At 42.0% G+C, this 23,912-nt stretch overlaps 1 protein-coding gene across 2 annotated transcripts in view; it reads left to right on the forward strand.

Moving 5' to 3' along the window:
• The window catches only part of soga1 (suppressor of glucose, autophagy associated 1), a 105,646-nt gene that overhangs the window by 21,601 nt on the left and 60,133 nt on the right, over positions 1-23,912 (forward strand). The window lies entirely within an intron of this gene.

Here is a 23,912-nt window from a genome sequence, read left to right on the forward strand (position 1 = left end):
ACAAATAAATTGATGTTGGACCCAGATTTGCTCTGAGTTGAGCAAGATTGACCTCTCCGCTGCCTCCTGAAGGCCTCATTCTGAGCAGTCTAATCTGAGTGGAAAGCATGAAATGAGGCCCATCTTTCCACCCGTTTCGTTATTTCTCTCTTCCTTCCTCTCACTGTCTTTTTTCTTCAGTGTCTGATGGGCTGATGCTTGTGGCCTTGGCCCAGGACCAGGCCTCTGATGTGGGTCAGGGTTGGATGGATGGTTGGGTCACTGGCACAGGATCTGGGTCTGTCTGCTCCGGTCTGGCTGGACTGTGTGTTCTCTCGATACAGTTGCCAGTTTGCTGTTTGCGGATGGCTGCAAAGATGGCTGGGAGGGACGCTCTGTGTTTCCCGATGTTGACTTAACGGTAGTGGATATGCAGTGTATTTGCCGAGGCTCACTGAGTGGAGAGGTGAAAACAAGAAAGCAACTTTGTTGCCTTTCCTGTTCAGTGATGGTTGTAAAAAGCGAATGTGAGGCAGATTGGTGACGCATCCGTAGTGATGTGCGTCTTCTTCCAAACTGAATTCACCATTCAATTTTCACTCAGTAATGATCTGTGGGTAGTGACTGAAAAAATGAGATACTTTACTCCTTCAGCTATATTGAACTGATGTACCTTGTTCCAGAGGTGTATCCACGTGAAATCCTCAATGTTCCTTAACATAGAAACACTGGCATCTCTGGATAATTTAACAATCCTAAAGTGACAATCTCGGTTATTATTTTAGCTCTGTATGTGAGAAATCATATTTTGTCCATCAGTCTGATATGGTGAACGGCCCTTTATTCCACCATGATCATCAACCATTCAGAGGGTAAAATCAGGGCTGCAGTGAATTCAGAACACATTGATGCTGCTGTTGGGATTTAAAGTGCAGAATGTCGGCTTTCTTCAAAGCGTAATTGCTAGCTTTTTCTTGCTGTTAGCAGTAGATACACCAGAAGTTGAAAAGCTTGGTGCTTTGATGTTTCTGAACAAAATACTCCTTGGGAGTTGTAGTTGATGTCTCTCCTTAGGTTTTTATGTACATGGGTTTTTTTTTTTTTAATCAAAGAAGTGTATTTTTGAGCACAGTTGCTCATCCTTTGTACTGATGATTCAATGTCAGACCAAGCCTGGAATCACTCCAGCACTTGATATTATCTATGCAGAAAATGAACAATTCATTTTTAGAACTCTGAATGCCCTGATTCCCACATTGCAACTCTATTCTCCATTCAAGACATCATGTATTGGAGTGAAAAGTGTTGAATCTCCCACACAAATGTACAAAGGTGGAAAAAAGTGCTCGGCCCTCATGTTAGCAGCACAATTTGATGTATTTAGTTATTTTCCACCTGGCATATGAGCCTTTTGACTGAACAGATGACTGCCATGCTGAAGACCTCTCAACTTGTGTGCTGACTGTCTGAATAATATGGTTTCATAAGCTGTGTTTGGGTCTGTTATGTTGAGTTATGCTAACCCTTCAGTGAAGGGAATTCTTCACATAGCTGATATGATTCAGGGAACTATGTTTGTGTGTGTGCTCATCCACACAGGAATGTCTCACTCATCTGTGTCAACTACGGCCCAGAGACTGAAGAAATGAAGGAGGGATCAGAAACTGACTTTAGTGAGAGACATCAAGCTACAAAGCGATATATATATATATACACACACACAAGCTAAAGAAATGTGTGTTAAAAGGTTAAACAAGCTAGACAAAAAAGCATTTAACCATAGATGCAGAAGAGCACACAGACAAGGAAGGCTTTGGTGATTCACAGGTGTAAAGGAGGTTTGTGAATTATTGATTGTGTCCTGGTGGCGGCTGCAGGCTCCAGTCTGTACCGATATTGATATTCTTTACAAAGCAGAGCTATGCGGAGTATTGGGTAGACGTAGTGTTATTGTGCTGCTGCAGGCCATCGATATTGTACTGCAAAATGGTGAGGGATGACTTTCTGCGTATCTAGCAGTAATAATATTTTATGCACAACAACATAAAAAAGAAATAATGCCAATATTATCAATTAAAAACACCACAAACAAAAGCAGCTCCATTTAATTTAGAAATATGATCTTCTCTGCTAATTGTAAACATGTTAAACATGTTAGCTATTTCCACAGGTTAGCATATCGCTAACAATGTGTATGTCATGAATTGTTATGATAAAATACAAAATTTTGAGTTCTTAAATAAATCAGCATCTTTATAACCTGCTATTTAGCCTTTAGCTACATTATCACTGTCACCTCAGTTGTAGCTCGTACTCTAACAGCTGTAAATGGTAGTCGTTGCATGTCAGCACATCATCAGCACTTTGTTAGCCACTTCTCTGGACTAGTCTATGTGTCGGTATGCTAACATTAGTTGCATTTTAGCACCTTCATACATTACAAACCTGAAAATTTTGTCAAATAAATCACACTGTAATAATTGAAAATTTATTGAAGTATCAACAACAGCTAATGTTATTAGCTTGTCTTTGTAAAACTTGTGTTTTCAGTCTCTTACAGGGAAATAGGTTAACGCAATTAATTAAATGAACATATTTGTGTGTGCGTTTATCCTGAAACATTTATTTAAATATTTACTTTTTATTTTATCTTGAAAAATGTGCCTGAAACGCTGTCTATCCAGACACACAGTAAGATAGCTAGCTGAGAACACACAGAGAATATTTTGTGTTCCACTTTAGCTATCTGTGAAGCTACGTGCTAGTACATTAAATGGTTATCATAGCACAGTGTCTGTAGCCAATATTTAGTGCACTGTTAGACCAACACACACACACACACACACACACACACACACACACACACACACACTCATCTCCTTTGTTTACCATCCTGTGGGTAAAGAAACAATCAACGCAATTAAGTGGAACAAGGAGAATGAGATGTTCCCTCCCTTCTGAATTTTCTCTGTCCTGTTCTCCTCTCCTCCCATCCTTCCCTCACAGACCAACTCCTCTTCCTCCATCCCTCCCTCGCTCACCTTCCATTCTTCTTCCCTCCCTTCCTCCTCTCCTGCTGCTCCCATACAGACCCAGAGGAATGCTGATGCAGGGATTTCTTAATCCCGTCCCCCTCCTCTCTTTCAAAATCTCCTCTCTGCCCGTCTCCTCCTCCTGCTGTCCTCCCCCATCATCGGCCTCTCCCTCCTCCATACCAGAGACAGAGCCTCCCTCTCATTCTCTCACTCATACCTCTCCATTTTTGTCTTCCCCCCATCCTCTCACCTCTCTCCTCTGCTGCAATCTTCCCTCTCCAAAGCCATCGATCCATTCCAGCTGCGTGACCTTTGAGGGAGGCAAGGTCAGATTTGATGGAGGGAGGGGGTTGTGGGCTGGAGTTGAAGAGGGATGTAGGTTAGGAAGGAGGCAGAGGAAAGATCCCTGTCTGGGTTTATGAGGGCCGGGTGTATAGGTGCACCTTTTCCAGGTGCTGGGAAAGGTGGGAAGGATTGATTGATGAAGGGATGGACAGACTTAAGTCGTCTGCCTTGAAAAAAGAGAAACATTTGCAGACAAAGCACAGCATCTCCTTTCCTTTCCTCTGCCTTTGTTTGCATTTGTGTGCAGCAGCCAATAGAGTAAACTGCCTTCTGAATCTCTATTTGTTCCACTGCAGTTATTGTTTTTGCTATCTCTTGGTTGTGGTTGTGTGATTCGTGGCGTGTAGTGTAAATAGACAAACAATACCAGCTGCAGTCTATGTGTCGCCAAATGTTGGTGTGTGTCTGTTTCACTCATGTTTGACTGTGTTCCTGCCCCGTTGCCTCATGAATGAACATGCGATGGATAGACCGAGGAATGGCGGGGCAAGGAGGAGCATAAAGAGGGTCAGGTGACACGTGCGCTCCTGAAGTGATCATAAGCTGAATGGATCAAGCGTTTTGACCTTGTAGGGATGGATACAGGGATGTGTTTCAGCAGCTGCTAACCAGCACCTACCACTCGCTTCCTGTGTCCTGTATGCCTGGGCATTGACAGATAAAACGATAACCTGCCTGTTCTGCTGAATGCTTATGTTTCACGCCTTATGAAAACTGTATGATTCTGCACATCGCTAGCCAACTTAAAAACATCAATTCAGCCAAAATGTGAAAATTTTGTGAACATCAGACCAAGTGCAATAGCTTAAAACAATTTACAGTTTAACTTAGCTTAACTTAATTTATCTTAAGACCCTTTTCTGGGATTTCTGTGTGTGTATAAAAACAGCACTATCAATCAAGTCTGGTCAAACCCACACAGTCCCGATGCAGCAGATTTGTTTACTGTTGAACTCTTAATGAATAATAATTGAGGCTGCTTTTTCCAAACTCAACCTTTGATTGTTGCTTATTTAGACATAAATGTTTTGTGCTGTATGACGTGCTTCCCTTCTGGTTTGAACCTGTAAGCTACACGATTAAACATCAGTGTTTTATATTTTTATTAACCAGCTAATATCACACGTTACCCTACATTAGCCCCCATCAGTCCTCTTCAAACAACCCCCTCATTTTTACATGCTCCAACAGTGGCGAGCTAAGCAGCCTTTGTATGTAGTGGCAGTGCTAGCAGCTTGAATCCTGGCGGCCCTTTGTTCGCAGACTGCAACAGAAGTTGACCAAAAAAGCTTTTATTCCAGCTGTGGCCACACTGCCTCAAGGTGACTTAACACAAAAGAGCAACAGAGATGAAAAGGAGAGGTAGACAGATGGAGGGATGTGAAATGGAGGAATACAAAGCAGGATGGCTGGTTGAACTTGAAGTATTCCAGAGAGAAAGAAACAGGAGGGAAACTAAGAAATTAAGCAAAGGAGAACAAAGGGGGGAGTCACTGGGATGAGAAAGAGGGAAATTATACAGTACAGGACTGATGGAGAGAAAGAAATAGGGAGATAGTGGAGAGGAGGACTGTACCATGTGGGGTCTTGGTAGGAGGGCTGGCTGTGGAGGAGATAACAGCCTTAATTGGAAGAAAATCCTCAGTGGCTGGAGGGTAAAGAGAAAAATGCAGCACGTCACTCACTGATTCTACCTTCTTATTCGTCTCTCCTTTTCTTTCCTCGTGTGTTTTCTTGTCTTTTTTTTCAGCCTCTGATCCTTTGTTTCTCTCACTAGTAGACATATGTTCTCCCTTTCTCCTCCTCCTCTCTGCATGAGTTCAGTTCTCATGTTTCCCCTGAAGGTCATTCAAGAGGTTTCTTTTCTCCCCTTCTCTCTCTCTCTCTCTCTCTCTATCTCTCTCTCTCTGTGTGTGTGTGTGTGTGTGTGTGTGTGTGTGTGTGTGTGTGTGTGTGTGTGTGTTTGAGAGCATGGTGATTTAGAGTCAGTCCATAGAGGATGATAAGGTCACTCTGTCTGCATGGGCACTTGCATATATAAAATGGACATTTTAGTGCTCTCTTTCTCTCTCTCTCTTTCACACACATCTTCCCATTAATGCACCTGTCACGACTGTGCTTGACTCTCTGGCTTTCTCAGAAACGTGCATATGTTAAGACAGCTAGTTACTGGACGATCCTCTAAAACCCTGCTAAGATCCGCTGCCAGCTTCATTCTGCGGTATGTGCGCATGGCAGTGCTTAAGGAAAGAATGTGGTTTAAAACATCTGAACATTAAATGTGGGTCTCCGATGGGTTGTGAACTCAGATGTCTGCCATGAAAGTTGGATGTGTGATGCAGTATACATGACGTCGCTTTACAAAGAAAACAATATAGTATCTTGAGTCGTCTGGCATTTTGAATTCTTCAGATACGCTGAAGGTCGTCCTGAGCTGAATAAATTTGACCACCTGAACCCTGTTGGAGATGCGTAGTTTTCACAGGACACGATGATGTGCTGTAGGCCACACAACACACAAGAGAACCAGGAAGAGTGAAATCTTTCTTGGCCCTGGATGAGCAACTTGAATAACTGGGCGCCATGTTGGAGTCCAGTATCTAATAGTTATCAGTACACAGTAAAACTTCTAATGCATGCATGGTCTGAAGTCACTTCCTCTTTACTACATGTTTACTTGCCACCATTTTATTTGTATGTCATTTCCAAGTTTCCATCCAAATGTAGCCCAAATGTTTAACTGATTTCCACAAAATCAGCTAAAGAAAATCATAATTTCTTTATGTTTGCATCCACTGGTGCTGCTTTTTGAATCTCCCGCGTTTACACTCAGGTTTTGAAATGATGTGGATGGAAACCTTGAATTCTCTTTTTGAAGTGTCCTTGAAAATTCCCACAATGGCCGGGAAACAAAAGCAGTATCAATAGCGTCCTTTTAATTGATGCAAAAATTCAAGGAAATTGATGATTCCTAAGAGTCCCAATTTTGAATTCACAGCTAACTGTAGAGTGCGTATTGAGGGAACAGCGTGTGAGGAAAGGTGGCAGTGGTTTTGGACTCAGTGCCTCTCTCTCTGTTGAGGGTTTGTGGACTTGTACATGTTCTCTCTCTCTTATTCCCCCGTTACTGCTGAAGGAAACTGTTCCCTGTTATTTCTGACTTTCAGGAAGTGCTGCCTATTGTTTGGAGAGAGCTGAGGGATGTGGGGCAAGGGTAGCTGGAGACTTGCAGTGTGCATTTGTGAGTGTGTATAGTGTGTGTGTGTGTGTGTGTGTGTGTGTAAGGACTTTCTGAAAGGGCGTTCACTTACATGCAGGCTATCCAGTGGCGTGCTTTAATGGCCACGGCTACGTTGAGCTTTTTCGTATCTTTGTTGCTGCAGAGCTTGAAGCACGGCGTGTGTTACATGCATGCAAGTGTGACGTCCTTCAGCACAGCCGAGTCGAGGGGAGAGAGAGAGAGAGAGAGAGAGAGAGCGGGAGATAGATTCAGGGTTAATGGAAGGTCGGTTTAGCTGTAAAGTTAGTGTGACAATTTGAGGGTAAAGCCAGGGTGTTTATATTTAAGGCCTCTATTAACCCGTTGAGCCTGTGGCTGTTTTTGCATGGTTGTCACTTCCTTATTCTTATTTACAAGCTTAGCATAATCACTACACATCTTAACTAGTCATACCATGAATTGTTATTTTCAGGTTAGGCTAGACTACCCAAGATACATCAGTCTCATTCAAACTGTGAAAACGGTTTTAAATCTAACTAAAGAAATGGTAGAAGAAGATTACTTCACTGGTGATCAGTTAATCTGGGAAAACGTCACCTGAAGGCAGACAGGTAGTCACACATTGCAAAAGTAAAGTAGTGCTTTTAGTGATGTAATTCAGCCAAACCCTATCAATCATTCAGTCCCTCCATATCTGCAGCGTGCAGGTCATGACACCCGTGTTATTTCCCCGTGGACCACCTCAGGCCAATGGGACACAATGAAAGCAGTGTGTTGTCTGCAGGGACACAAGTGTTGTTAAATGGGTCAGAGCATCAAAGCAGCCCGGGTTTAAACTTAGCTTTATCTGGGTCAGAGTGATTGATTAGAGTGAAGATGGTCTTAGAAGAACAGAGGGGGAAAATCCGTCACGTAAAACCCCCACTGCACACCGGAGACAGCGTGATGTCTGCGGTAGAGAGGAAGACGGTCAGATGAAGAAAAGTTCTGTCTGTTTTTTTGGTTTGAGAGGAAGAAGAGCCAAGAGGAAAAGAGAGAATGACGGATGATGACGGTCTTCCTGAGAGTGAGAGATGGTTTACAGAGGTTTCATCACAGCTGCAATAATCAGAAAACTGCAAGGTGTAACTGAGTTATTATTGCACATTACAAACAGATTGAGAGACATGTGGAGAAAAACTAAAGAGGGACAACAAGCAAGATTTTATGTTGTCAGAAAATGACAAGAAATGATGAAAGAAGAAACAGTAGGCGAGAGGATGAGCTAGGTAAGAGTGGAGAGGGAAAACGAGAGAGATCGAGAGTAAAGAGGAGCGATATGGAGAGAGAAAACAATAGATACAGGGAAGGGTAAGATGAGTGGCAGATAAGAAAATGAGGAAGAGAAGGGATACTGTAGATTTAGAGTGAGAGTGACAGATAGGCAGCTGTTTGGAAATGAGAATGAGGAAGTGATATATTAAAAGAAAAAAAGAGTAAGATGGAGGGAAAGAAAATGAGACGATGAGAGGTTTTAAGAGAGAGCTTGTGAACGTGTAGAGAAAAGTATGAGGATGTCAAACATGAGAGGAGGGAAACACCAAGAGGAAAAGGGCTTGAGGGCTGGAATGGAAGACACTGAGGAAATCTTGCTGGTCGCATTTCTGGGTCGACAGGAGCTCCACTGGTACCAGTGGAACAGACAGGGGCCACACACATACACACACACACACACACACACACACACACACACACACACACACACACACACACACACACAGAGAGAGAGAGAGAGAGAGCTGTGTGCTTGTAGTAGTTCATATGATAAGTACACACACATACATTAATATACAGGAGAGCAGAGTCCTCTGGGGAAGTCAAGGGCTTGTAGACACAAACGCACACACACACACACACACACAGTGAGCTGCACAAAGGCAAACCAAGGAATAATAGGTCATTGTTACGCCATTTTTTCCAAACCACAAGCTACATCCTCCAGAATGACTATGAAGCTGAAAAAACACCACACCTTGAATGAGGTCAGGATTTACTGGAGGACGGTCGTATTGGACTGCATTACTTTCAGCCAGGTGTCCCTAATAGGCTGCCAACTGAGTATATGTTGCATCTCTACATCTTGAGCAAACTCCCCAGCACCACATGTTGGATGAATATTAATTTTAATTGCAGCTTCTGCATTCAATTTAAGCATGTGGCTCATTAACTGCAATGGATGTTCAAGCAAATGTGAAAAAAAAAAAAAAACATACAGCAACATGGTGTTCATTCATGCAATCCTGTGCTGTGGAAAGTTCATCATCACAGTGAAAGAAACCAGCATCGACTGCTGGTGAGAGATGGAAAATGATCGACCAGCGCTGCTGTTTTCCTGCACAGGACAATCTCATCCCAAGTCAAAGCACAGGCAGGAGTCAGCTGCACTGCTGCCTCTTTAACCTCAGAAAGTCCACACGGTCTGATTTAAACACACTTTAACTGTGCAGCTTCTTGTATCACTTCCCCACCAGCACATATATTTATGATTCATTTTTCAGCGATCTCTTGCGAGCCCAGAGGAAGAGCAGAGCAAACAAAACATTTCTTCTATATGATGACGCCTTTATGCACAGATGATTAGCGTTGTGTTTGCCTCCGACTCGTGCTCTCTCTCCTTACTGCCAATATTTGTGTTAAAATTTTCAACAGTCGAGCATCTTTCAGGAGCCCGGAGGGGTTGCAGAGGTAATTTCATGCCTCAGTAGCTGGAACACTAGTGTGCCTGAGATGCCCCACGTACTGAAGGGCCCTGAACTGTTCGAGAGACGATGCAGACACTGGGAGGTGACTGGGGAGTAATGACACTGTAAAAACACAAGAAGAGAGGGGGATGAAGAGAGAATCAGGGTTTCTATTTAGTAATAGAAACCCCGCAGGGAGGAGATCCAGTGGAGAAAAACACAAACAGCTTTTTTTCTTTCGTACACCCACTGTGTCTGACGCTTAAATTGGTTTCATTTAGACATAAAGCCTCAGCTGATGTCTGCACATTGTTTGTTTTGACCAAGACAGCAAAACCCAAAGGCATTCAATTCACATGCAAATAAAACTGAGAAAACAAGCAAACACCCCTTCCGTGAGGCTCGCACCTGACAATGTTTGACGTTTTTGATCAATAAATGACTTCAGTGAATGAACTGTTGTCTGAATGGATAGAGCAGGGATGAATATGACGATCAATATAAGAATATAAGAATTCAATCGTAAGAACAGCAGAAAATAGAAAAGCAGGTTAGGATTTGCTTGTAAAACGCTGTTTTCTGACCTATACTTGCGCCTTGCTGAGTGCCATTGAAAGCCGTTATAAACTATCAGATAAATGCTCACCTTTGACTGCAGGACACTTCATTTGAGTGCTAATGCATGAAGAGAAAATGACTCCTAACAGGCGTGAACCTCATCCTTTGAAATGTCGCCTCGTTGGGAGCTGAGAGGAGCGCTGCTCGTAGGTTGGATCTCCACACATTTTTCACTGTTAACTCCTTTTGAAAAGGTTGCATAAAACACAGGCCTGCAGAATTTCCCCCAAAATGCAGAGAAGCTTTCTGTTGAGGCATCACTGTTGTTGAGTGTGACTTGACTCCAATCTCATTAGTATGCAGTCGCTCGGGGACAGAAGCGCAGACTAGTGTGACTCAAATGTTGGAAAATGTCGAACATAATTGTTCCTACGTTTTCTCTACATGTTTGCCTTGAGTGGCAACAAGTCTGTAAATTTCAAAAGGTGAAAATTTGCTCCTTTCAATCATCAAGTTTATAGAAAAGCACAGATTTAGTGCATTTAAATGGGCTAGTCATTGTCACGTTTGAATATGTGCAGCAGTCTTATGAAGATGTTAAGCTTGTGCTTGACCAATACTGATTTTGTCCTATCAAAGTGCATCTTTAGTTCAGAAAATCTTTTCGAAGTTAAATTGACTTCCAACACACTGAAGACGAAGCGAGCGTAGTTGTCCTGTCAGTTCAAGATTCAAGATTCAAGATTCAAGAGTCTTTATTGTCATTGCACATGTCAATGAAATTTTCATTGCAACCCCCATGTTAGATGGTAAGAAAGATAAGACTAGAAAGAGTGAATAAAATTAAGATAACTACAATAAAATAAAATAAACCAACATGCAATAAAAAAAATATTCGTGAAGCAATTAAAAATATAACAGAATGAAAATATACTTAGGCAATAAAATATACTAAACAATAAACAATAAAATATGGAAGTGAAATGTGCAAACAGAATAAAATATACAAGCAGAATAAAATATAAAATATACACAGTGAAATGTACCGACAGAATAAAATATGCCAATGAAACTGAAATGTGCTGATATACTAAAATGTATATAATTATAGTATATGTGTGTACATAAAAGTGGTAGTTAGTGTTTGGTTTACCACGTCATTTTTATATTGATGTAACAAAAGGTCCCCTTTTACTGCAGTTTGGCCTCATTTTTTCTCAGATTTTTGATCGACATTTTTAAGAACCACACTATGAAACGAAAAAGCCACTTTGTCCTGTTGTCAAGCAGAAATGGCATTACCATGGCAACTCATTCCTGCTCGAATGTGAGAAACAGCTCGCCATTTCCCTGACCTTTGTATCTACGTCTACATTTGCTCAGCATAAATGGGGAACCGTTTGTAAAGGCTGGATTTAGGGGGGAGATGGATGGAGGTTAGCTGGAGAGTAGATACACTCAGTGACGGATAAGAAGCTTCAGGCTGAATGTCCAGGCAGGACGGGCTCAGTGGAGCGGATGCAAGGACGGGTTAGAAAAGAGCACAGCAGGTGACAGAGCCCTGAGAGTCGATTGGTCAATACCATACACAAGAGCAGATGAATGATGGACGCTCTCTCTCTCTCTCTCTCTGTCTCTCTCTCTCTCTCTGTCTCTGTCTCTGTCTCTGTCTCTGTCTCTGTCTCTCTCTGTCTCTGTCTCTGTCTCTCTCTCTCTCTCTGTCTGTCTCTGTCTCTGTCTCTGTCTCTGTCTCTCTCTCTCTCTCTCTCTGTCTCTGTCTCTCTCTCTCTCTCTCTCTCTCTCTCACCCATTAAAAGCTCTTCAGATGGTAAAATATGGCTGAAGTGCAGATTATCTCACCTGTGGGGGACAAATTGGGATTTGCTAAAAAGGTTCCAATTTGGTCTCTGTTGGGGACCATCGTGTCTGGAGATAAAACACACACACACACGCACACACAATGATAATTATATTATTAGATTATATAAACCAAATTCTAACCTGACCCTTAAAACAAAGTTACAACCCTCAAACAGCCCTTTAAAGTTGCGAGGACTGGTCAAAATGTCCTCGCTTTCCAAACACACACACACACACACACACACACACACACACACACACACACACACACACACTGGATATGTACACATAGTGTGTGTTCTACTGTATGTTTGTGTGCTAAAAGTGTTAGCGTGATGATTTATTGATTGTCTTATGTATGGACCATATTGATCCAATTTTGCTCCCTTGAAATTGCATCATGTGCTTTACTTTCCTTTGTTTATGTGTTTATGCATATGTGTGTGTGTGTGTGTTTAAAAGCATTTTTCTAAAATTCAATGACAGTATAACTGTGTGTGTGTGTGTTGCTGTGATGCTGAGATGCTGAGCAGCTCTCAGCTCATGAATTAAGGATGAATGATACGTCCTGGTGTCAGTGGTAATCTGCTAGCAGACCGTTTGCTCTGCTGTCTGGGAACAATCACAGTGCCACTGCAGTACTAGCAGGAATCTGTAGACATTACTGGGTTAATCTGTCTCTGTCTTTCAACAAAGGTGTTGTGTTCTGTGTTGATTCTGTTCAAACTGAACAGTTACAGATAAAACCCCCAATTTTCACACAGTAGGTTTGTTTCACAGAACACATTTTGACATGTCGCAATAAGATTAATGATGGCTGAATTCCATTTAGCTGCTTCCGTTTCTGGGTCCTGGGCTTGTTCATTGCTCTGTGGGGCACAAGCACAAAGCTAACATTCATGTTTATAAAGTTTACCATGTTCATCATATTAACTGAACACGCTAAGGCAACATCATTAGTTTTGCAGGTACTGGGACATAAAGCAAAGTGTTTTGACCTCATGGTGGAAAGTTGAAAGGTCAGTTGGTCTGGACTTGAGTGGCGGATTGACCGACAGACCATCACTTCCATCTCCAGCGCCACTCAGGCAGTGTGGTTAAATAACAAGAAATGTCACTGTAGCTCACAACAGTGTCAATGTATGTAAGGCTAGAAACCCGAATTTGTTGTTACCGGTGATGTGATTGCGTTAATATTCTCATTCATCCAGGTCATTGTAAGCTTTAGGGCCCTAAAGCTTCACTTTTATTGAGATCAACATCACACGCACGTCACTACATCCTAACTACCCAGATCATGACTCTGATTGCATGTTTGTTTGATTTCCTTCCTCCTGTAATGGATTTGAGTACAAACATCGGCCCCATTTCACTGACATTTATGAATTTTTCCCAGTGTCGCGTGAATGAAACCTCCCAGGATAATTGTTAATCTGCTCAGCAGACGGCGCAGCAGCTTCAGCCTGTCTGTGGTTTCACTGCCGGTTTCTCACAGTCGAGCAGATAAACCGAGGAGGCTGGAGGCAGCCGAGCTCTGCCCGAGCCAAATCAATATAGGCATTTAAATTTTTTAAAAGGATTGAGTGCCTTTGGATTTAATGGCTTCACGCTTTGCTAAGTGAATGGCCACACTTTCCAATGAGCCCCTCTGGTATGGAGCCGTGGGGAAGGAACCTGAACATCATGAGCCACAGACTTTAGGCCTGTTCTTTCTGTGGTTGTGGTGCTTTTCAATAATGTACCTTTCAATAATGTCATACCCTTTGAACTGTATTTAGACAGTAAGATCAATTAAATCCCCACTTAAAGTTAAAATTTTCTTTTCAGTGCTTTACTGGTCGACAAGCATCAAACTTATATGTGAGCTGAAATTCTCCATAGTCAGCAGGTCATTTTTTTTCAGTTTTTGGTGGTCTGGGTTTTAATTTCTTGTTAAAACACTGCACTGACCTTGTCTTTGTAATTAGATTAGACAATAGACAGATATCGCAGTGATTTATGAAGCACAGACTTTTGTGCTGTGCAGGTGATAGATGAAGTAGCCTCGATGTGGTCGTTCATTGATATTCCCTCACAGTACTGGTAGCTCTAACTACATCACAGGTGTCGGGTAATAAGATGTGTACATGAGCAGTGCACAGAATCCCGATGTTTCCTCTCTGTCCAGTCTCATATCACAGTGGCAGTTTGAAAACCTTGAAAAGCCAATTTCAAGTTCAAATGAGGGAAATGCTGCAAAACACCTTCAGAGACCTCAGGAGAACGTCCAAACAGCAAAAGATATGAAATTTAAACTAGATTTGTGTTTTCAGATTGCTGGGAGATGATTGTAGCTGCAGGGCAAATATTCTACAAAGGCTCAACCCACCGGCTGCTGAGTTGAACATCTCTGTTTAAATGATCTGTAGTGCATGGTCTAAAGTCTCTCCTTTGCACATTAAACACGTATAATCTGGGTGCAAAGTGCTTGTATTTAGTCTCCTAATTAATAACTGTTGTGTTTTGGGCATAACACGAATTAAAGCACAGTGTCATCTCCCACCTGCACCTGGCGCATTGTTATTTGAATGGTGGATTCGGCCAGTATTCGGAGAAGCAAACAGATTTCCGCTGGGGAAACAGATCTGCATAAACATCCACAGGAGCAGCAGGAATCCACCGAAGCTCCCTGAGGAGAAGCAGGAGGATCTCCTGTCTGAGTGATGAATGATGAAATACTGCGGCATTGACTTTCGCCCAGGTTTTCGACACTTGCGCCACGTTTGCGCCACTGTGCAACCAGATGGAGCCAGATGTGTTCATTCTACTTAAGACCAGCAAATATTTAGATTGAGCTTTTTTATTTTTAGGATCTTAAAAGATGACCTTTTATTAATTACATGTGGAATTCTGCCAATGGTCACTTACTTTACATTTGCTGTTTATGGCTTCTTTCAGGGTAAAAAAAATCCTCTGGCACACAGGAAATGATACTCAACTATCAAGAATTGGGAGTCGAAAAGATCTGTTTTATTTGCCGTATTTTTTTAAACAAACATAAGCAAGAATCCTAGGTTTCTCTTTTGTAGAAATGTGACCTAGAAACGTACTGAGCGGGACATTTTACAGTGTTAAAATCAACATGTCAGTGCTCTGTGGTGCACAACCTATGTAAGGTAGATTTTTCTCTCTAAAACGCCTCAGACCCTGCTTCTGTGCTGACATTTCTTCTGACTTATCGGCAGAGCCAAACACTGATCTGTGCTGATAAATGCCGAGCTCTAAACAGCCACATGATAACAGGTCATCACTCATGGCGAGGAGATCATAACCCCGTTCTCTCTACACTTTTTGGCTTTACATAAAAAATGACATAAGAACAAGCTCTAATTTTCCCGCCAAGGGGAGAAGCAGTTTTCCCACGAGAAGACTCGACTGACCCTGTTAGCGTTTATTGCCAGTGGGTGAGAGCTTTATATGCTAACGATGGATGATGGAGGTGGAGGTTTACCGCTGACGGGTGATGAATGTGAGCTGTGCTGCGTATTGACGTCGCTCTGCGGCGGCAGCACTCGGCTGCACAGCGAGGAGATAAACATGCAGAGGCAGGTCGTTGAAAACAAACATGTACTGTAGGTAGGCTCACAGTGCATGTGTGTATTTCCAAATATCCTTCCATTCCTCCAACCTCCCTCTCTGTCTGTTTCCTTCCTCTCCTCCTCCTCCTCCTCCTCCTCTTGCTCCTCTTCCCGGTCCCACACTGAGGCTGTGTGACATCATCACCGCGCTGCCACCGTTGTGATGTGGAAGTGGAGACGTGGAAAAAGAGTAGCTGGCACCTCCCGCTGATGCTAGTCTGGCTGCTCTGCTGTTACTATGGCTACATTGTCGGTGTGGTGTGTTGCTACGGTTCCCGCAGCAGCTGTAGCCTGGCAGTGAGCTCTGTACTGTAAACTGATGGGCTGTTAAATGGAGGAGAAATATTGCGCTCTGAACTGATTTTTTCTGTCTCACAAAATGATAGTTTGAGTTTTAAATTGATGGCTAACTTTTGTTTAATGATTTATAGCCTCTGTTTATGTCAGTAGTTCCGCAACGTGAAATTTAACAAGCGGGTTTACGACATACAGAAGCCAGTTTATTTGTCTGGCTGTGGAGATTCATTCAACTATGGAACGTATATACAAGGTTCACCTACTAGCATTTTTCTGAGCTGCCATACACTGATGAAGATGAGGAAGAAGGTGTAGAGGGTACATGAAGTACTAGTTTATTAGTTGTTCTTGTCTTTTTGTGGCATAGTTGACAATTGAGGCTAAATTTAGTTCTAATTTCTACTTTATAATCAAAAGCTGAATAATGACATTTCTAATATTAGCATTACAGTAGAAACACAGTGGACATCTGTTAACTAGTATTTTGAGATGTTACAAAGCTATGTTAGATATTTATATTTTGCTTGTTTTATAGACAAAAACATTAAAATTTTAGTCATCAGTTATTTGGGAACAAGTGCTGAAGGGGAAAAGATTCACTGCTGGACTCATCAGCACACCTCAAGGGCAGTAAATCGGCTGCTTCATTAAAGCGTTTCCTGTTACAAGAAGTAATTTCATTTCTCTAACAGGGCTTTTACTACATGAGGACAGTCACTTAAAAATTGTCTTGTATCAATCGAAACCTAATTTCTGATGCAACAGAAATAAAGCAGAATTAATCAAAGATATAGATTCACATCTAATATTCATTGAGTTTTACTGTTAAAGAAGAAATGTGTGATATAATTATGATGTAGTATAGTTCTACATTGCTATTATTACTAATGTTCTTCATTATTATACTTAACTGCTTTTCTGTCTGCACAGTTCTCCTTCTTTTACGTTCGATATTTGGCAAAGCTGGTGGCCTGCAAAGAGAAGAGTTATACGATGATAAAGATGATCTCCTGACGTGTCTGTTCTTGTAGGCCTGTGTTGCATAATTCACAGTCCCATACTTCTGTTGGGTTGTCGCTCATTAGGATGCATCAGTGTCGGTTCTTGCTCTCCTCTTTCTCTCGGCTCATTCCTCCCTTCCATTCCTTTCTGCCACCGTTCTTCATCTCCCCTATCTCCACCTTTCCCCCATCCCTGCCTCTCACCACTTTTCTCTTCCTCTGACACGAAGATCAGAGCATTCCTCACATTGGCGGACGTAGGAAGGCAGGTTTTTAACTCCAGCTCCAGCCTTTTACCAGAAAATAACTCAGATCACGGTTTCATGAATCAGCGCAGGAGGCAGCTACAGACACAGACTCAGACTCAGTGTTTATTTTAGCGTAGCAACTTCTTGGTCAACCCACAAAAACGTTAAGTGTATAAATCTTAGAAGTCATCTGTTCTTGCTCTGTCATAAGCAGACGTGTGCTGGTAACTTCAGCGGTCATGCAGCTTTATGTGGCTCAGTCATAGCAGCAGAGACCCTTGACCGCAGGCTGTCAGGTGATCATACAAACAGTTTAGCCTGAATACAACCGTAAGCACATATAGTATGAGTGGATGCAGCTATTCTACTGTACGCCTGCTTTATAAATCAGTCCGATCTGTATATCTTATCTGTGTGTCCTTTTCCTAACCAGTGAATTATGTAACTGGGATGGATGGAGCGCTTCATCTCCTGTCTCTCCGTGCTCCTTGGATCACACTGATGATCAGGTTATATAAAAGATGCTAAGCGGTTGCGACAGTCTCTTCCGCTCGGATCAGGAGGAGGAGCTGACATCCACGTGAACATGAACAGTTTTGTTGTGTCAGTCCCAGTGCGACAGGCTCGGCTTGAAAAGTGAGTTTAAATCTGAGCACGACTTGGATCAATATTGATTAAATCATGAGACATTTATCACCATCTAAAACTCCTTTGTTGGCCTCAGACAGGTTGTGGCAGCAGAAGTTTGCTGGTTTGAAATGTGATCTGATAAAAATTCTGAAGCTGTTTTGAGAAATGATAAAAAAGGGATTAAAAGTCAAAGAAATTCTGCAACATCTTATCTCACATTTGCTGGATTTCAGACTGAAACCTTCATACTTTGCACTAATGTATGCTAAGACATCTTACTGTCTCATTAATGGGAGATAAATCAAAGATTTTGCTTAATGCGTAAGCTGTATGTCCAAATATATTTCATTGGTATAATACACACCCTATCACTTCGGTGTTCAGTTGAAGCTATTTCATTTTTACTCTTTAAATAGAGCACCACTCCAGAGCAGAACATATTACTTTGTCAGCTTGTATAACATTGACATTTCTCTCCAAACAGATTAAAGAATAATATCAATGGATTTTAGTTATTACAAATGGTCTCCACTGACCAGAAAAAGACCCCAGATAGTCCATCAAAGCACGTATGAGGCCTCAAATCGATTTCTGTGTTTTTATATTAGTGCTGTATTACATTGCACTCTGCTTCCTGTCAATCATCTGACTCCCACAGGATGAAATGGAGGTTTCATGTGTCGCCTCACAAGTGTTGTTATCACAAGTTTACAACGCGTGTTCAGTGTGTCTTTAACCTTTAAAAACCTAACCAGATTTTGTGACGATTTTGACGCGGCTGACGAATTTCCAGCGTCAGAATTTTTCTGTCTTGACACGCCTAGTGTGACATCTCCCACGACGTGTTCCTTAGCATTGACCAATCAGGCGGAGGAGGAGGGATGCTGAGGTTGCTGCTGTCAGGTGGGACAAGGAAACAGAAGAAAAGTTTGTGGCCCACACTGTCCTCTCCTTGCCACCCAGGAGCACCTCCACACCATCACACAGAAAGCTTCTGATTGACAGTTGCTTCACCCGCCTCCCTGATGACGTCTGAACTTGTGCGTGATTGTTAAATAAGACACGCCGTGATTGGTCAGAGTGACGCGTGTAGTCTTGCCAGTCACTCAACCAAGACACGGCAGGAGTTAACGGCTCTGTGATTGTTGGATGTGACACAGTGACCATCGTCCAAGACAAAAAAAATATCATGTCGTCTGATCCCAGCATAACAGCATACCCTGAAAAATGACCAGAGGAGATGATGGTGCAGACAACAGAAGAAGAAGATCTCAAACCAGCTTGGAATTTTTTGTCATATGTTTGTTATACATATGATATCCTTTCCAGCTTTCAATCAAGTCACATGGTCTTCATCAGCTCAGTAGCTGTTATGATGTCATCAACTTTAAGGAAACCTTGTTCATGTTGGCTTCATACGTTGAAGGAGAGCTATCTTCATGCCACTTAGCTAACTTCTTTCACTGATGAAGTCCATATGATGTGGTGGAAAGCTCTGGAAAGAGCTGGTATGTGGACTTTAGCCTCAGATAATCGTTGAACGTACTAATTCTAAATCATGAAAATGTGATTTGAGGTAATCCTACTGTAAATTCATCTGTCAAAACAATCAGTGGTAAGATGTCTAAAAGTCTGATAAATCTGAGTAAGTGTGTTGTACCATTTCCTGCATATAATATAAGCATATAATACTAGTGTTCTGGTGCTGCTACCTCCGTCAGAGGTTGTGATAATTCACTTGTAGTGCGGCAGTGAACCTTAACCAGTCATCCAGCGCAGAAACAATCACTGGCTGGTTAATGGGGCAGAATGGAGCTGTGGGTATCTGGAGCGCGACTGAGCAGAGAAGAGAGGCTCTAATGTAATCACACCCTGACTGACTGCTTTGGAATAGACAGAAATAGAGGGATTATTATGTGATGGCCGCGGTGGTGGTGGCAGGACTGGTTGTGCCTGAAGAGAAAAGTGCCTTCAAGGGTCCCTGTGTTAACAATTGGAGGAGGAGAGGAGAGAGAGAGAGGAGAGGAGGGGAGGGGAAATGAGAGGAAAAGCTAGACCAAGATTTCTGTGGGTTTCTACAAAGGTGTGAAAGATGTTAGGTTAAAGCTCTGCCGTGTGATACTGCAGTTTAAATAAGGCTCATTAAACGCAGCAGGTCAAGTTAAACAGAATTCATGAATGTGAGGAGTCCTTGGGTCCAATCAGAGCTTCAGAACAACCATCACAAATTATTACCACGTTACTCTGACATTCTGTTTTACTCATTATTAACTAATGACACCCTTTTTAAACAGACTTTTACAGTGTGCTGCTGGATTGCTAAACAGCACAAAAACCACTTCCTACAAGCTGTCGTATTGTCCTATCACAGTTAGGTAATAGTGTTACAGCAGTGACACTACAGACAGCGCCTTTATTCCCTCCATTAAATCTATAATGTTAAATCAGTTGAAGAATGTTAATGTCTTTCACCGCATTGATTTCTTTATTCTCGTGCCAATATTTGAACTGAGGTGAGACAAACTGAGAGGCTGTGCGGGGCAGAATGAAGATGTAGAGAGAAAATAAAATGCGACAGGTGAAGAGAGAAAGTGAAAATCAGTGGACTGCAGGAGAGACGGGGGGCGAAGGATTAGTGAAAAACATGGAGACAGAGCCAGCAGAAGAACAGAGAGGTGTGATGAGGACAGCGTGAGTATGGAGAGACAAAGAGGTGAACTTGGAGGGTGGAGGAGAAGATGAAAGGCAAAAATATGGGGATGGAAATATGTAAGGTGGAATATAAGAAAGAAGAGAGGGGTGTGGGAGGTGTGGGGGTGGACATGCTCAGTGGAGTGGATGGCTCTGTAATCCTACAGTGAGAGAGATTTATCTCTGTCCTTTTGTATGATAGTAGAGGACACCATTGGACCATTATAGAGATCCCTGTTTCATGAGGAGACCACGACCACACTGTGGGTTTAAGCTGATAGAAGAATCAATGACCAGGTGAAGAGACTCTGTCGTGTTTTATAATTTAAGGACTTGTCGTCCAATTCAGAGTAGTTAATAATGTATGAACGGGTGGTGGTTTGGTTTCAGAGTACATGTACATTAGAGGGCTGTTCAACACTTAAATACTGGATGAGATGATTTCTTTGAACAATCAATGAGTCTTTCTTTCAGTGAATGACGTTAAGCAAACAGCATTACTTGCTTCTCTACAAAATCCAAAGGTGCAGCGAGCTGTCACCTTAGCTTAATTGTTGATTCAGTTCTAGTCATGACCAGAATATTGATGGTTATCATGCAGCGTACATTTGCTTATCTACAGTATTGAATTTTACCCTCTAAGTGTCAGATTTTTTTACCCAAAATTTTGGGCTAAAACATGCAAAGACGTTGCTTCCGTAGGGGTCGTTTTTAATGTAGGATTTCTGTGTGAAACATGGACTGATGTTACACAACCAGCTTCAAACAGTTCCCTTTGAGCTGTGCCGTCTGCCAGGGTGTGAAACTGCGTGCTGCAGCTTTAAAGGTAAAAATGAATCCTTTGAGTGTGTCCTGTTGTCAAGGTCAGTTTGCTGAAGGTTTGTCCTTTGTAATTGCAGTGCATCTCCCATTCACGGACACCCGTATGCAGCTGCCTTCACTGAATGTTCTGTACCCTCAGTGCACTGTTGTCAGGGGTAGCTGTTGGGACAGACAATGGCGGGAATTATAAGATGACTGCAGTGCACACAGACAGACCTTCACTGGTTAAATGGTGAATATCCACTCTGTTACAGATCATTAACCTGTACATGTTCTGTACATGCACTGAAGCGCTGCCTCAAAAGCGGTTATTATTTGAGAGTACAGTCTGAGGAGGCAGCTGTGTGCACATGCTGCTGTAAAGCACACCCAAAACATGCTGGAAAACTGATGAATCACTCACTTATTAATTATCTCAGACTGATTATGAATGTCCTGACGTCCTACTTCCAAAATAGGTTCTGCATGTTCCCTTAAATAGGATTTCTCATAATTAGCACAAACATCGCCCACGGCAGCAGTGCAAGCCTGGACTTAAACCATATGTGATCATAATTAGAAAAAAAACACTTGACGATTAAACACCCGCTGTTGTAGCTTAACTACTGTTTCCGTGGGGATTCTAAGCTGTGCCACAAAGTGGAGACAAATATGTGTCACATGGCAGAGTGCATAAGATTTAATGAGAAACTTTGACACAATTTTAATGATAGTTGTGGAAATGGAGGACAAAGTGGGGAAATTATGTCCTAGAAAATCTCTGAGCAACTTTGAACTTCAACTGAGATTGATGCACATTTTTGCATTAAAGGTTATTTCTTTGTAGTCAGCATTTTCCTGGCTTTAGTTGAGGGCAAATCAAATTAAACATTTAATTACATTCAGCTTATTTTTTGTCTCAAATTTAGCTTTGGTGAACTTTATCCCGTCGTTGGGGAAAGGTGAGCCAAGATGGTTTTGGTGATGTATATTTTGTTTCTGTTGGGTTTGAATGAAGTGTGTTTTTTGATGACAAAATTACTGTTTTTGTGAATGGAGTCTGGTGGCTTTGGAGAGAGTGATGTAACAGCTGTTTCTGGTTAAACAAAATGGTTATTACTCGAAAACAAAAATGTATTTCTGTAGGGATCCTTTCCATGATGCTGTCAGACTTTAATTCTAACAATCTGAGCCTTTGAAAAAAACAGACACTTTTAGTGGACGACATTGATGGTGCCTGCAGTAATTACATTGCAGCCCGTTTTATGGCTGCCGGCTGCAGCGCTTACATTCAACACCAAACCAACTCCATTTGTCGCTTAGACACAAAAACATGAGAAAATAGAGTCACAAATCACAATCACAAATAATATTTGACTGTAAATTCTCCCATTTGTCCGGGACAATGAAATCTTCCAGGACATGTGTACCATGTTGAAAATTAAATGTAAATCAATCAACTTTTATTTAACACTCCTCTGTCAGAGATTAAGCTGCTTCACAGAAGAAAGATGGTTTGCAGGCAAATATGTGTTCTTCTGTTAGAGACCAAGCTAACGAGCTATACTGTCAGTTAGCAAGCTTGTTTGCTTGGAGAGCTTTCCACCTTTAAATAGATCTCCTTATTGAATTAAGTGCTGCACAAACCTGGGAATAAGGTGCTACAGGGAGTAAACAGCACAGCATAGAGAAAATAGCAAAGAGCTCTGCAAGCTATTGTGACATGACTCGCCTCCACCTCATGCCTAACAATGCTCACTAGCTCCTGTAAAATCACTGTACACCACAGCCTCCTGGGGCTCACTGCTTTAATATTTCACTGAAATGCAGGATTTCTGCGTAATAAAGCCCCTTAAATGTTCAGTAATTCTGACAGCTATCTCCTGCAGGCAGACTGAGGAGGTGCTTTGTGTGAAAGAAACAGAAGATTGAAAATGATAATGTTGGCAATGTGGTTCAGGTATCATTAGGGCAGGAAAGAAACTGTTGACAGTTGCTGGTGAATCCCAAAACTCACCTTTCAGACAGTCTAATATTTAGGCCATTTGAGTGTAATTGAACAGAATAGGATGTCAGAATGATAGCTGGCTGCCTGACAAGCCAGCTGGAGTCAGGATTGAGCGGCGTTTGGTGGTAATTTGCTTCCCTGAGTTGTCTTTGGGTGCTCTGAGCGCTGTGGTGATTCCCTCTGCAGTTCATGCTATTCTGTCAAACCGGGGTCAGAAATTAATGGCTGCCTCCTAGTTGTCCCAGCACTGATTTGATCGGAGCAGTGGAGCAGAACATGTGTGTGTGTGTCTGCGTGTGTGTGAGTGTGTGTGTGTGTGTGTGTGTGTGTGTGTGTGTGTGTGTGTTTTCAGGGCCAGAGTCATCAGAGTAATTTATTGCAGCAGAGACAGAGAGGGACAGACTGCCCTTTAAATACAACAAGTTCTGGTGTTGAAAGAATCACTGGTGTGAGACTGGATGCCTGTTTTTTTTATTTTCTGAGTTTATTTTAAGACAGTAAAAAACTATTTTCTTAATCAGCTCCTTTCTGTAAATCATCATCGTCCACAGTTAAAACTGTACTGGTTGTTTCATAGGAGAAACTCATGTATTTATAAATAGACTGTGCTTTTCTCATGGTTGTGAAGTCACTTTCAGAAATATGTTGATTGAAGAGTTGTTATTTCCACGTACCTACATGTACTGCTGTGCCAGTCCCTTTTTCTGCCAGTTTTAGTGATTTAGTTGATATTTTTCTTGCTTCACAGTATGGTGACACCTCCACTCTTAATCTTAAAAGCTATGATTGGCTCAGACGTGGAGTCAATGAGAGCAAAGCTAGACTCACTTGAATTGCTGAACAAATTGGAGACATGGGCGATTTCTAGGTCTGGAACCAAGTTCCCCTCATAGTCCTGGTGT

The sequence above is a fragment of the Chelmon rostratus genome, chromosome 10 (assembly GCF_017976325.1).
Source record: "Chelmon rostratus isolate fCheRos1 chromosome 10, fCheRos1.pri, whole genome shotgun sequence".
NCBI classification, from domain to species: Eukaryota; Metazoa; Chordata; class Actinopteri; order Chaetodontiformes; family Chaetodontidae; genus Chelmon; species Chelmon rostratus.